The sequence below is a fragment of the Meles meles genome, chromosome 21, assembly GCF_922984935.1.
Source record: "Meles meles chromosome 21, mMelMel3.1 paternal haplotype, whole genome shotgun sequence".
Taxonomy (NCBI): Eukaryota; Metazoa; Chordata; class Mammalia; order Carnivora; family Mustelidae; genus Meles; species Meles meles.
The window spans coordinates 25,068,983-25,084,007 of NC_060086.1; the positions used below are offsets into that span (position 1 = coordinate 25,068,983).

General features: G+C 48.3%; 1 long non-coding RNA gene across 1 annotated transcript in view; it reads left to right on the forward strand.

Moving 5' to 3' along the window:
- Nucleotides 1–15,025, forward strand: part of LOC123933957 — a 129,885-nt gene that overhangs the window by 94,250 nt on the left and 20,610 nt on the right. The window contains exon 4 of the long non-coding RNA XR_006816713.1: nt 9,968–10,031. This is a non-coding gene — a long non-coding RNA (uncharacterized LOC123933957). The remainder of the gene's footprint in view (nt 1–9,967; nt 10,032–15,025) is intronic.

A 15,025-nucleotide genomic window follows, 5' to 3' on the forward strand; every position in this document is an offset into this window, starting at 1 on the left:
AGCAGGACCTGCCAGAGGGAGAGAAATGAGGCTGTGATACAATCACAACCAAGGTCCTAGCTGATCCTGTGGGGGGTCGAGAGCTGGGATCAAGAGACCAGGCCTTTGCATGCCAGCATGGACCAGTCGTTGGCTGCCGACGTCCACTAGAAGTGCAGGTGTGACTGTGGGTGAGGCTACTCCTTCAGATGAGGATAAGTTCTGAAAAGTGTCTAGAACTGGGGGCCGGAGTAGTTTGGTGCTGGAGCAGAGAGCAGAGGTGAGGGGGCACCACAGTAGCCACTTTAGAAGGAACAGGAATAAGAAAGTAAAAAATTACCCCAGATCCCACCACAGTATCCATTTTAGAAGGAACAGGAATAAGAAAGTAAAAAATTACCCCAGATCCCACCCTCCTACCCCGAGCAAAGGATTAACTTCTTGGTATATATCTTCTCAGTCTTTAAATCATACTGATGTAAGTATGTATATGAACTGTGTTTTGTGTGTGTGTGTATATACATACACCCACATACACACCCACATATGGCTGTGCAGAAGTGAGTCACACTATTTTATATCTTGCCTTTCTCTGAATATAGCATAAACATTTTTCTCTGTGTTTATATGGATTAAAATAGACACATCTAGCCTTTCAGCAATTTCATATCAAAGAATTTTCATTAAGGAAGTAATCTAAGGAGTAGCTACAAGATGTTTATTACAGTGTTATTTATAATGACTAGAAGACTCAGGATAACCTAATGTCCAAAAATGTGTCTGATTAAATACAGTAGGGGATAGCTCTACCATGGCCATTGTAATCAGAAATCTATTTTAATGATGTGAGCAACTGCCCCCAACAGATGGTTAAATATTAAAAAAAAACACAAAAAACACTGAGGATACAAAACACCAGTATCTGGTGGGGTAAAAAGAGGTTATGTACATTGGAAATAATAGAATATCCACTAAAATGTTAGCAGTGGTTATATCTGAATGACGGAATCCCAGGAATCGTTTCCCAGAATGTGTTGTTAGATAATTAGGAAAGAATGTAAAAATATTTTTGGTTGGTCCCCAAATATTTTTAATACTACTTTAAACATGAAAACAGTAATTAGTGTATATGGCCAAATAGCCGATAAAACAAAATGGTATACAATGCAAAATTAGCTCACTTCCATTCCAGAAACCTCCCCTTCCCACTTCTCTCCCTGAGGAGCAACCGCTATGAGCAGTTTCTTTTTTGCATCGTCGTTGGAATGTTCTATGTGATATGAAGACACACACACGTGTGCACCTGCATTATTGAGAAAATACAATCCTCTCAACATTCTCCCAACTTAATATATGTTGGGACGACTTTCTAAATCACAACATAAAGGTAAGCTTCATTCTTTTGGTGGCCGAGGGGTGTTTTCGAACCCTCCCTGCAGAGGGAGGTGGGTGAGAGCGGGCACTCAGTCCTAACATGACAGTAGGTGTAGGAGAGGGATTTGCTGGGTGAGCGAGCTTACCCGAGACATGAGGGAGGGCTCCGTCCCTTCCCACCACCTCTGCAGGGTGTGCTTCTTTGTTATTTTCTATCTCTCCTCCTTCATTGGCTCTTTTCCTATGGCCTCAAATGCAGGAGCATCTTACAACTTAGAGGAAGGAAATAAGGGAGTGAGGGATGGGGGCACGGAGAAGGGAAGGAAGGAAGGAAAATGACAAAATACAGAATCTCCCTCAACTTCCCTTCTACATTGTCCTTTCTGGACAACTGACTGTTACATGCCGGGTGTTCTCCAGGATAGTCTGGTAAAGAAGAATTCAAGCATTTCTACTGTCCCTGAGTCACATTCTGGTAGGAGGAGGTAGACAGTAGACAAATATGTCAGGTATCCGTAAGCGTCGTGGGCCTGCCTCTCTGCAGACTGTGTTCCTTCTCCAGGCCTCCTGGAGGCCATCTGTTTTCCTCTGAGGGCACAGGTGGGCCATCCCTGCTCTGGCCTGGAGGGTGGGCAAGCAGCAGCGGTATCCTCCCTGTCTTCCACAGGACCCACCTTTTCCTGTGCTCCCTGCTGTCCTGTCAATTTCCACAGGACTAGGGCTGGCATAAATAATAGCTACTCTTAAAACATACCAAGTTCCACATGCCTGGGACTATAAGTATTTTACACATAGGAACATTCACAAATCTTTTGGGGTAGGTACTGTTATTACCTCCATTTTACAAAGGAGCAGACTGAGAACCACAGAGGACGAGTCAGAATTTGAAACCACAGTGAGTTGTCTCCGGTGTGCTTATCTTAACTGGGACACTATCAGTACATGTCCCTGGACAATCTTGCTCTTTCTCTTTTTTAATTAAAATATAATGTATTATTTGTTTCAGAGGTACAGGTCCGTGATTCATCAGTCTTACACAAGTCACAGAGCTCACCATAACACATACCCTCACCAGTGTCCATCACCACCCACCCTATCCCTTCTCTCCTCCACTTCAGCCACCCTCATTCTGTTTCCTGAGATTGAGTCTCTTATGGTTCATCTCTTTCTCTCTGGTTTTGTCTTGTTTCATTTTTCCTCTATTCCCCCATGATCCTCTGCTTGTTTCTCAAATTCCTCATATCAGGGAGATCATATGATAATTGTCTATCTCTGATTGACTTATTTTGCTCAGCATAATACCCTCTAGTTCCATCCAGGTCATTGCAAATGGCAGGATTTCTTTAATGGTTTCGTAATATTCCATTGTATACATATACCACATCTTCTTTATCCATTCATCTGTTGATGGACATCTAGGCTCTTTCCAGTTTGGCTATTGTGGACATTGCTGCTATAAACATTGGGGTGCAGCTGCCCCTTTGGATCACAGCATTTGTATCTTTGGGGTAAATACCCAGTAGTGCGACTGCTGGGTCGTAGGGTAGCTCTATTTTCAACTTTTTGAGGAACCTCCATACTGTTTTCCAGAGTGCCTGAACCAGCTTGCATTCCCACCAACAGTGTAGGAGGGTTCCCCTTTCTCTGCATCCTCGCAGACACCTGTCGTTTCCTGACTTCTTAATTTTTTGCTCTTTCTTCTTAAAAGTTGGCAATCTTGGGGTACTCTGTGGCTCAGTCGGTTAAACAGCTGACTCTTGACTTTAGCTCAGGTTATTATCTTGGTTGGACTCATGGCATGGAGCCTCACATCGGGCTTGGCACTCAGCATGGAGTCTGCTTTTCCCTCTCTTTCTCCTCCACCACCCTCTCTCTCTCCCTCAAATAAATAAAAGTTTCTTTAAAAAAAGTTGGGAATCTTGGGGCACCTGGTTGGCTCAGCTCGTGGAGTGTCCAGCTTTTGATCTCAGGGTTGTGAGTTCTAGCCCTGTGCTGGGTGTGTAGTCTTCTTAAAAAAAAAAAAAAAAGTTGGGAATCTTGCTTTTTGGATAAATATTCCCAGGATCATTGATTTCTCACTCCCTGGCTCCTCGTTTTTTTGCAACTGTTAAATTGATGATCAGTTAAGTTAATTAGTGTCCATTCCTAGCGTCCACCTCCTCTTTCCAGGAATTTCCTGGGCATTAGCAGCACAAGGATTCAGAGGGACCAGTCTTATGGTGAATCCCAAGGTGGTGATGTACACAGGTGGCCACAGTAGGCTGCAGATTGGGTTATACAGCGTGTAGATAGCAGATAACATTTACTGAGCAGTAACAGTGCATTAGCCATGACGTTGGACACTTTACAGGCTTTGCTGTGCACGAGTCTCAGAAGAATCGCGAGATTTAGGTTTAGCGAGGGAAGGTCAGTCCTCTGCCCAGGAGAGTGTTGCCAGAAGGTAGGACGCCCAGTTAAATGTAAATTTTCAGACAAGCAGGTCCCATACTTATTCCAAAACAATTATTCATTGTTTATCTGGAATTCAAATTTAGCTGTGTGTTCTGTATTTTTATTTGGTCGATCTGACATCCCAAGATCAAGGTTATCCAAGTGAGATTTGGGCCCAAATCTGTCTGACTTTAGAGATGGATCAGGTATTGTAACTGAACACAAGGTCAACGGGCAATGAGCTCTCAAATGCCGCTCAAAGTCAGGTTTTCTTCAGAATCTCCTGGCCTCTGAGGGCCTTTTAGGACCAGTGTACGAGAATGTCCCAGGCCCGCAGAGAAGTTAGCTTAGCGGTGTGTGTGTGCATATGCGTGTGCCCGAGTGTGCCTGCGCCTACAGAGATGGAGGGAGGAGGGAGTCTTGCCACCTTTGCCCTCCAGGTGCAAGAAGACAGCCACTAAGCAGCGAAATGAGTGGCTCATATCTGGGCTGCTCCTTCCGGAGGGAAATCAATGATTTAGTTAAAGCCTCACATGCCCTGCGCTGCGGATTGGGGCCATCCCGGCGGAGCTGCTCTGCAGAGCCTTTTTATAAACCAGCAACAATTTACACTCCAAATGAAGTCCTAATAAACTGCCGCTGCAGCTCTGCCAGGAGGAGGCCGGGTAAACACTTCCTTTTAATAAAACACATGCACTCTGGTCTCAGCAGGGCCCACAGCGGGGAGCATCCTGGCCTTGCAACCGGGGGTGGGGGACGGCTGCACAGGCCCTTGGTGTGGGGGCTCTATCTGCTCTTACCCGGGTCTGTGCTCCTGGTCTGTGGATTCTCAGGGTGGCAGGAGCCTCAGATTTGAGCTGGGACAGTCGCACACTTGTTGATGGACTTCTGGCGTTCCCCAGAGATGAGCCCGGGATTCCTCACTGCTGCCTAGGGGGACAGTGGCCTGGAGACGGGCTGCGGGAATCCTGTTCCTCCTCCTGGCTGTGTGACCTTGGATCCATTTACTAACCTCTCTGTGGCTCACTTTATCATTTATAGAATGGGAGTAATGGTGTCCACCGTTCAGAGCTGTGGCTCAGAGCCTGGCTTAGAGTAAGTGCTGCGGTTTTATCATTCAGATGACATTGTGTATAACGACAGTGCCGTTCTCAGCACATACTAAATGCTTAGTGAGTGGCATAATATTTATACTATTATATGTAGGATGATATAAGTATTAATAAACTATGTCAGAAAGACCTGTATAACTTTGAGACAAAATGACGTTGCTCTAAACTCTGCGTGTTGCCCTAACTCCATCCTCTTAAGGCAGAACGGAACAAATTGAATCCTGACAACCCTCGAGTATTTCCCTGCTCCTAACTGTACCCCGATCTCTGTTTCCTTCCAGTGGGCATGGACAGGTCCTTCAGCTACTCATCCAGACTCCTTCAGACAGCCGGCTTTTCCTTTCTTTTCCTGTCGAGGCTCATGTTTCAAATGGGGACTGCAATGCTTATCTTCCAGAAGGGAGTAAGTTAGTGCATCTTAAAGGCCCTAGCATGGCTGTAGGACACGGCAGGCGCTGTTGCCTCCCGTCCCGCACCTGCGAGCAGAGTGTCAGTGTCTCACTTCCCGGGAGCCAGCCTCGCCGGCAGCTCTGAGCACAGGCCCTGGAGTCAGAGCGCTTGGGTTCACATCGGGCTCCATTAAAGCTGTGTGACCTTGGACCAGTGACTTAACCTCTCCCCACCTCACTCACCTCATCTGTAAAATGGCAATACCAGCCCTGTGTGCTTGTGCTGATTAACTCAGGTGATCCCGGTGAAGCACCTACAACAGTGCCTGGTGTGTGGCAGGCGCTCAGTCAGGCTGCTCTTCCTCCAAGCGAGCCACACAGAACCCCAGGCATTGTCAGGGACAGGCACTGTTCCTTCACTCTTTCTTTGAGCCTTGCGTCAGCCCTGCATCGCTGGCCAGACCTCCCATTATTGGCTTTTCCCAAGCATCTGGTGTTCTCCACTCCGCACAAGCGACCACTAAGCGTCGACACTCTCATCTTGTCCTCCACCGGCTGTTACTTCCCTTGCACTCACGTGCAGGCCTTCACATTAATCCCTGTTCAGTTCCAGCCCGCTAGCTTCGTCCAGGGAGCTTCTGGGGGCTCCGTCTGTCAACTGGCGTGGGCCAGCGCTCCTCCTGTGCTGGCTCGTGGAACAGGTGGACCGTTACAGAGCCCGGAAGAAGAGCCAGAGTTTGTAGTGTTGGTTGTGTAATGTTGCTCCCGCCTACCCTGGAGTCATGCTCCATTTTTGCATTTTTGGCAACCGTGCTTCAGTGTCACCTTAGGGCTCTAATCCCTCTGCCACCCCACGTAGTTTTGGTGGAGATGTCAATCAAGGTGCAGGAGGAGGGTACAGGGCAGGGCAGGGCAGGGCCAATCAGATTCTTTCTCTGCAACCTAACTGTTGAGAATGGCACAGGGGAAGCTCCCCACCCTTTTCTTCCCACCCAGAAAGAAAACAGAAGAAAAAAAAAAGCTGGTTCACCTGAGAGCAGCAGCTTGAAGAGACCGTGTGCAGATCTTATCCTGGGGATCCTTAGTGTTGCCTTTCCCTGTCCTGTCGGGAGTTCTGCAGCTTTGCCTTTGATCGTATTTATCAGATATTTATTGCCATAAGAACGCTGTGTGACAAATTGTGACAAATCGTGTCTTCCCCAAATTCATAGGTTCAGATCCTAAGCCCCAGAACCTCAGAATGTGACCATATGAGGAGACAGGGCCTTTCAAGAGTTGAGTAAGTTAAAATGAGATCATTAGAGTGGATCCTCCTCCAGCCTGAACGGTATCCTCACAAGTGGAAATTTGGGCACACAGAGAATCGGTCCCCGTGCACACACCCACGGAAAAGACCATGTGGGGACACAGCCATCTGTGGTCACGTACAAGCCAAGGAGAGGCCTCAGAAGAAGCCACACTGGCTGACACCTTGATCTTGGACTTCTCTCCTCCAGAATTGTGAGAAAATACATTTCTGTCGTATAAGCCACCCATCTATGGTGTTTTGTCACTGCAGCCCTGCCAGGCTAGTTGACGAACCATCCCAAAGTTCAGTGACTTAGAACGCTAAGCATTTCTTGAGCTCATGAATCTGGGTCACGTAGATGGTCTTCCGGTCTCTGTTAGGTTCCCTCCTGGATATACGGGAGGCTGAAGGTCCACGAAACAATGGGCGGTCCTGGATGGATGCTTCTATGTCTGCGGGGTCATCTGGGAACTGAGTGAGTTCCAGGGTGACCTCAGTGGGACAAATGGGGTGACTCAATTGTATCCAACATGTCTCATCCTTCTACAAGTTAGCAGGACACGTTTTCAAGGTAAAGACAGAGGGACGAGGGAGACAGTGGGAAGCGGCCATGTTTTTTCAAGCCTCTCCTGGTGTCACAGCTGCTGATGTCTAGTTGGTCATAGCAAGTTACAGGAGTGGGAGGAGGTACAAAGTCACATTACAAAGAGTGTGGGCACAGGGAGCCGTGAAGAATCAGAGCTATTACGAGTCAAAGGCATACCGTGAACTAGTTCAGAGCCTCCTGATAAGTTGATATTACCTCAGAGTTGGGTTTTGTTGTTTGGGATCAAAGAACTCTCGATGAGGCTGAGCTAGAAGGTAGAATGGACGTGTATCTACATTCGAGTCTTGGAAGCCAACGGGCGAGAATGGTTCAGAATGGAAACCACGGTCAGCAGTGCCAAAGGTTGGCTGGAAGTCAAGTGATAGAAGGATTACGAAAGGCCCATTGCATTTATGAGCCAGTAGGTTATCTGTCACCTTAGTAAGAACTGTTTCTGTGGAGAAGTGGGGACAGAAGCCAGATCAGAGTGGGTGAAAGGTGAAGAGGGAATACTGTAAAAGTAGACAACTTTTTGAAGGGTCTTCTGGGGGCTGTGAAGCCTGGAGGAGGATGTGGGGCTAGGAAAAGGTTTTTAAATTTGCTTTTACAGAGGAGGAGAAACATGAGAAGTGAGCCAGTAAGGTCCAGAGCTGAATTCTAAGCCAGTGAGTGAAGGGTGAGTTAGCCCAGCCTCCACTGGAGCTGGTCACTTCCTTTTGCTGGGTCCAGGGACTCTCGTCACTCCCATTGGCTCTTTGTGTGGGCATCTAGCAGCTTGTCTGATGTACCCAGAGGCATGGCCTGTCCTTACCAGAGGTTTCCTGTCTCCGTAGTAGGCACCATGTGAACCTTGTCCCACTCGCCCCTCCACAGCACCCCAGGAGAAGGCCCTGGGGGTGGGATCTAGGATACTGATGGAGTAGTGGTGCGCTGGAGGGGGTCCTGCCACTTCCAGCTTGAGACTGCCCTCCTCATCCGTCTAGTTGGGACAGTTGTCGGTGACACCCCAGTTCCATGGAAATGCTAGTAAATTCAGAAAATCAGAAAAAGAAAACTTACCTCTCACAGAACTAAATTATATCTGGGGCACACACAGCCCATCTGGAAGGGGAAGTGGAATGATAGCCAGTTCCAGGGGAAAGAATTGTGGAAGGAAGAATGACACCCAATTGGGGTCCCTTGAGAGAGTCCCGGGAGCCAGATCACATGGAATTAATAGGGACTTCCCCGGTTCTACCCCTTACTTGCTGTGTGACCTTTCATGGGTGAATTAACCTCTCTGTGTTTCATCCTCATGCGGTTGTGAGAATTAAATATAATACCATTTGTAAAGTAGCACGATGCCTACAGAGTAAATCCCTCTCTCTTCCTTCATCCACTGTGTGGTTGTTAAATTGTCTCTCAGCTCCAAACCCAGCCCTCTCTACTGAGCTTTGTGGTGCTGGGACCTGGACTTGGCTGCTGCGTTTTTGTGGTGTCAGCTGCTCCAATTTAGGCTCTCTGCATAGAGGGCACTAGAGGGAGACGGAGAGGCTGCAAGAGGATGGTCAGACTGACTTCTTCTGGCCCCCTTGCACATTTCCTTAACCATACTTCTCTGCCTGGGATCCCGTCTGTAGCTTTTTCACAGAACCAGTCTGATGGGAGAATCCATCCCCAGCTGGCCAGCATCCCCCTCGAAGAGGACTGGGTTCCAGAACCAGCAGGCCTTCCTCTGGGCTGCTGAGCTTTAACCATTCCAGCCTTTTCCCTTGTTGCCCCAACTGGAGCGATGGTAGCTGCTTCCGGCAGGAGCTGTCTCTGTAATACCTTGGAGTTCTCTTTTTCCTGGTTTCCCACTTTATACCTCTTTAACATTCTTTATCCTAAATCCTCCACTGCCCCCCAACCCCTCTCCAGGCAGGTATGGCTTCTGCCTTCTGACCGGACCCTGACCGATAAGCCCACTTGCAGAGACCCTTGTCGGAAGTGCTACCATGGGATCTGTGCCACTGTCCCGAGCTGGTTTTTTCCTGGCATCCCCTATCAATAGGAGTTCTCCCATCGTACAGATGGCCAACGCTGGCTGTGGCTGAGGCACTAGGGCGTTCGTTAAAACATCTTTTGGGGGACCCCACCTCTAGAGAATCTGACTCACCCAGGAAGCCTGAGGTGAGAATCTGGAATCCATATATTTTTTAAAGGTTTTATTTATTTATTAGAGAGAGCATAGTGAGAGGCAGCATACATGAGTGGGGGGGAGGGGAGAGGCAGAGGGAGAGGGAGAAGAAGACTCTCCGCTGAGCAGGGAGTCTGATGTGGGGCTCGATCCCAGGACCCTGGGATCACAACCTAAGCCCAAGGCAGGTGCTTAACTGACTAAGCCACCCAGGTGCCCCTGGAATCCGTATTTTTATTTAAGATTTTATTTATTTGAGAGAGAGAGAGAGAGAGAGAGAGAGAGACTATGAGCAGGGGAAGGGGCAGAGAGAGAAGCGTACTCCATGCTGAGTGAGGAGCCTGATGTGGGGCTCCATCCCAGGACCCCGAGATCATGACCTGAGCGAAAGGCAGACGCTTAACCAACTGAGCCACCCAGGTGTCCTGGAATCTGTATTTTTAATAATTGCTCCTGGTGTTTGAAATCACTTTTCTGTAGTCAGGACCAGTTTTTTCCATCTTTGTTCCCAGGACTTTGACCCTTTGCAGGCCTCCACTCAAGCTTGTTGAATGAGTGGACGGATGTTGTGTTTGCACTGTTTTGTAGCCATCTCCTCTCCACGTGATCAAGGACCAAGATGAATTGTAAATTATTTTGTTTTTCCATTAGGTGGAAGAATGTGTAATGGTGACCGGTAGAAGAGAAAGTACACTCAGTCTGGGTTGCTTTCCAGGTAAGATCATGGACAGAAGATCCAAGCCTATAGTGTTTTAAAAATAAAGTTAGCAGATATTTTGAGAGAAGGTATCCTATAAAATAGTCATTGTTTTCAGGAAGTACTGAGGTCATCTCTTTAGATGGTAGGCTAGGCTGAACTACTTCTTAGTTAGCTGATGTGAATAATTTGTGAAGTTTTAAATAATTCTGGTGCAAAAGGTCTTCTCTTTTCTTTTTTCCCCCAGAGTTTTATTTCACCTGAGGTAGTGGATCAAATGAAAGTAGATTACGAGTCCCTTCATCAGTAAAAGCTAATTTGGAGACAGCCGTTGGAAAGCTCATTATGGCGTGGGGGCTGGGAAGGGGAGGATGGACTTTTCCTAATTAACTTCTCATAGAAGGGAGAAAAGCCATGAGGGGTTAAGCATTAACCAATATATAATACTTATCCCCAAGTAAAATAGATAATGCTTATCCATCATTTGTTCTAACTATATTAAACTATATCTGTAGGAAAAATGGCTGTTAGGTGCTGGGTCAGTGTTACCATCCTCTAGAGGCGTGGTTCTTGCAGATAGAACCCCTCACCTTCCAGGCTGCTCTGAAGCTTGGTCCATCCTGCAATGCAGAACCTCAGGAATAATTATGCTAATTATAGGCCCCTAGACAGCATGAAGGCAGAAATTCTTAGTAGCTAGAAAGTCTCTCTTTAGCAACCTTGATGGGAGGAAAGACACATGTGAAAGCATATTCATTGCCCTGTCTGTTGGGCCATTGAACCAACTGGAAAGAATCAGTTTCTTATTGTAGTGCGTACATCTAGGAGTTCAGAGGTTGACACTCTGCATTAACTGTGAGTCCCTTGGCTGGCCCATTTCTCAAATATTTTTTTCTTTGCTGTCAGGGAGGAACCTTGGCAGGGAACTCAATTTTTAAATACAGTCCTTTGCAGATAAATTTGGCTCCTCGAAGTCTCCCTATAAAACCGTGTTCGCCCTACATCAGGAGGGAGGCCTCTTGGCCATTGGGAGGTACCAGCTGGAAAGCTACAGTAAGTGGGAGGAGGTGTAGGACTGTGGGAGTGGGGTCGCTGCCTGAGGGACACCACTGGATTGGGGAAGGCGCATTCTTCTGAATGGAGCTAATTCCACGTGGCGAACCAAGTCCATGTGTGGGAGGGTCTCTTGGCCTTTCTGACCTGGCTGCTTGCCTAAAGAGAAAGCCAGTGAAGAGGAGGCCATGGCTCTAGACTGGTCTCAGCGCGCAGATTGCCTCCATTTGATAAAGCAGATGTGCCCGTGTGTCCACCTTTCTGAGAGATGCACGTTGGAGGGCGGTGGAAAACAATGCGGTCGCAGAAGCTGGTGAGCTGAGCATTGCTGAGTATTTACTTAGAACAAATAAAGCAATGATGTCCGATGCAAACAGCCAAACCAGAGACGTGAGCAGTGTGATGATATGGCAGCAGTGATTCCCAAGTCATGCCTGCGTCAGGTGGCCTCCCTGCCTGGCTTGGGAGTGACAGCCCACGGGTCCCTCCCACTGGACCTCGGCAACGTCCTGGCTCTGCCCCGGCCATCCCTACGTGCCATGTTCATTTCCACCAGCTCACACAATCCGGGGACCAAACTGCAGGAGTAGTTGCCATGGTACTTTAGAAGGAACACAGATCAATTTAAGAAAAGCACATTACATGAGTGATAAGAAAATAATACGGTTATACTTGTAATTGGGCATCTTTACTAGCGGATGCTGGTGAAGAAAACGCTCAGTCTCTCCTTAACCACGCCATCCGTCCGCCATGCTGCCATCTAAGTCCATTCACACCCCAGGGAGTTTGGTGGGGAAGGCGGCCCGAGAAAGGAAGAGGATGGAGGGAAGAGAAACCTGCCATTCTGAAGTCAGGGGTTGCGTCGAGGAGCTGACAGAGCTGTGGAAATGACATGTTAAGAATGGTGTGGGGTGGGGAGACCCCTTCAAGCATCTCTGTAGATGCCAGATATGGACGTATGGGAGCCACACGGGGAGAGAGGATGGCAGATCTGCAAGGTGGCTGCCACTGGTGGTCTGCTGCATGAGGTCATGGTGGGTCGGGGCACCCCACTGGTGACCCCCGAGAGAAAGGACCGGGGAATGAAGTCCTGCTGTCCCAAGCATGGTGCTTCTGAGCCACTGACACTAGTGCTTTAAATACTCATGGCCTAAATTTTTTTATGAATGGAAGAGACCAGGGCAGAGCATATTACTTAGATTATATGCAGGACACAGCGGGTGGCTTGTGACCACCCCCCGCCCCCCAGTCCTAGCCGGGGCTCAGCTGGTTCGGTAGTCTCTGTAAAAGAAAACTGAGCTCCACGATCAATAGCAAGGTCAAAGTTCCCGTGAGGCCAGGTTCAGTTGCTTAATACCAGCTTGGCATTTGGTTTGTGTAGGGGCCCAGGCACCTGAATCCTGCTTGTAGGGACCGGGCACATCCTGACAGACCAGACACTTACCAAGCATCTGTGTTGTGGACACCTCCCTCCTGGACTTCCCTAGATGGCCTATTCTGTCCACAGAAGTGGCTCTTTGCAACCATGTTCCCTCCCAGTGATCCTCACCCCCTACCAGCAATAGCTGATAGGTTCAGGGGTGGACACGTGACCTGAGCTCGACCAGTCAGCTTTTTCCTCTGGGATTTTGGAATTTTCTATGGATAGAGGTCAAAGGGCACACTCGATTCAGGGTAATGCCCTAAAGCAGCACTTCTCACCCTTGCATGTCAGTTAACCAGGGTCTTGTGCAAGTGCAGGTCTAGCTAGGTGGGTCTGGGGCAGGGCCTGAGCTTCTGTATTTCTAGCAAGTGCCAGGTGTTGCCTGTGCTGCTGATTCTTAGACCAGTTTTGAGAAGGAAGGACCTATATAGCATACTCTTTTTTGTAATAGAAATTTCTGGATCATATACCCCAGTGGGTGTGTAGTTATTTATTTATAAATTGCACAAATACCATACTGTTATGTTTATTATAAAGCAGAAAGAAATAGGAAAAAGTTAAAGTGAGATGATACTAAATAGGAACAGGAATTTTTCTTCCTGAATCTCAAGGGATGGAGTTGTCACTCCCAAGGGTGTGCACATACCACCATTTTGGGGGTCACTGCTCCAAAGGGAAGGTACACACACCCACTGCTGGGAGACCCCAAATCATCCTGGTCCCTGTCCTTGCCGAGGACTGGATACCCAAAACCTCTGTCAAGTCCCTGATATCCTAGCAGTTTTCCAGTGACTTTTCTCATGTATTTCTGTTACTTCCAGCCAGAGGAGCTGCAGTGGACTCAATGTTTATGTTCCTTTACCCCCACCCCCCCAACCCCCTCGCCACCCAAATTCGTGTGATGAAACACTAATCCCCATGGCATTGGGAGGGTCAGGGTCAAGTCTAAGAGGAGAGGTGAGACACTTGAGAAATGGAATCGGGGAGCAAGTGGGCGATGGTGCATGACATTGGTCAAGGCCAGTGGTTTAGGGTCTGGGCCCTTGACAATGTGGGAAGTCTGAGGCCTCTACATGCTTTGTGCTGTTCACAGGAAGAAGCTGCAGCAGTATCCAGCAAGGGAATTTGCCTCTGTTCTACAGCACGATGATTAGTGACGATCCTAGTGCCAGCCCACCTCTTTTAAGCCCTCATAGTCAGGGAGGAGATATGGGAAGACCCACACTCAAATAGAATCTTCTGGAAGGGTGCCTGGTAGGAAGGTACATCAATTTGGCACTAATTCCATAGGAGGCGTGCGCACGCGCGCGCGCACACACACACACACACACAGTTCTGGAAAGCTACTGCTTCCTAGCATCCCATCTCCTTGTCTTAACACATGATGGGAACTTGTCTTCCTGGGAGAGGATCCTAACCTGCAGGTCAAGTAAATCTGTGCTCCCACTGGATATTGTAACTGTGACTATTCCCAGGTCCCTCCCCAGTCATACCCTCAGCTTTCAGAGTTGAAGACTGTGAGTCTGCATCTTGATTCGGCTGGATGGTAGAATTGGTGTTCTAGCATCCCACATGATTCTGGAGACCAAGGAACTAGCCAGGGATTCTCAACATGGGCTACCCAGTAGGATTACCAAGAGAGCTAAAAACAAACAACACGAAACACCACCACCAACAAAAACTGGTGCCTGGCCCTCATACCGGACCAATAAATGCGAATCCTTCTGTGTGGGGCTCAGGGCTTTTGTTTGGAACCTTCCTAGGGTATTCTGCTGGGCAGCTTGTGTGGAGAACCACTGTTCTCTGGCAGTAATTCCCTAGCTTCCCTTCTGGTGTGCGTCGCCTGGGGCGCATACAGTCAAGCATACAGCTTTCTAGGACTTCCCCTAGAGATTCTGATACCTGTGCGTCAGGTTGCAGCCCAGGAACTTGTCTTTCTAACAAGTAAATGGCTTGACCTTACCTACCAGAGTGGGATCCACATAATCCTTTTTGTTCTCCGTATGCGAAGGCGTTCCCTTCATTTTAATCTTCTTTCCCTTCTCCCTGTTTCCAACTCTGGACAACAATTCTCAGTGGGAAGAAGCAGGCACATTTTTGGACACGTGTTTTGGAGTCTGTGTACCAGGTTCCTCACTGAGTTCTGAGTACCCAATCTTCACAGAATTCTTTCTTCCTGCAGCTTTCTCTTCGGCTCTTGTCTGTGGTGGCCTTCTTCTGCGGTTGTCTCCCACACCAGGACTGCACTCCCTGGAGCTGCGGCGGGGCAGGGGCTCCTGACCTGGAGACCTCCCGGGTGTGGAGTTTAAGGAAGCAAGGTGACATGCAGGAACTACTGCCCCGTACTGGGGGGAATCCCCCCTAAAATGCTCTTTGTCTAGCCCTCCTGGTTTGTGCACTGTTGTCTGTTCTTCTTGAGGCCATCAGGTGAAGGCTCTGGGCCAAACACATTCCCAGTAACCAGAGCATCTGAGAGACCGCTATGTTTCTTCGGATCAGAGACCCTGTTTGAGGTTCCTTTTGCCATCATGTGCAT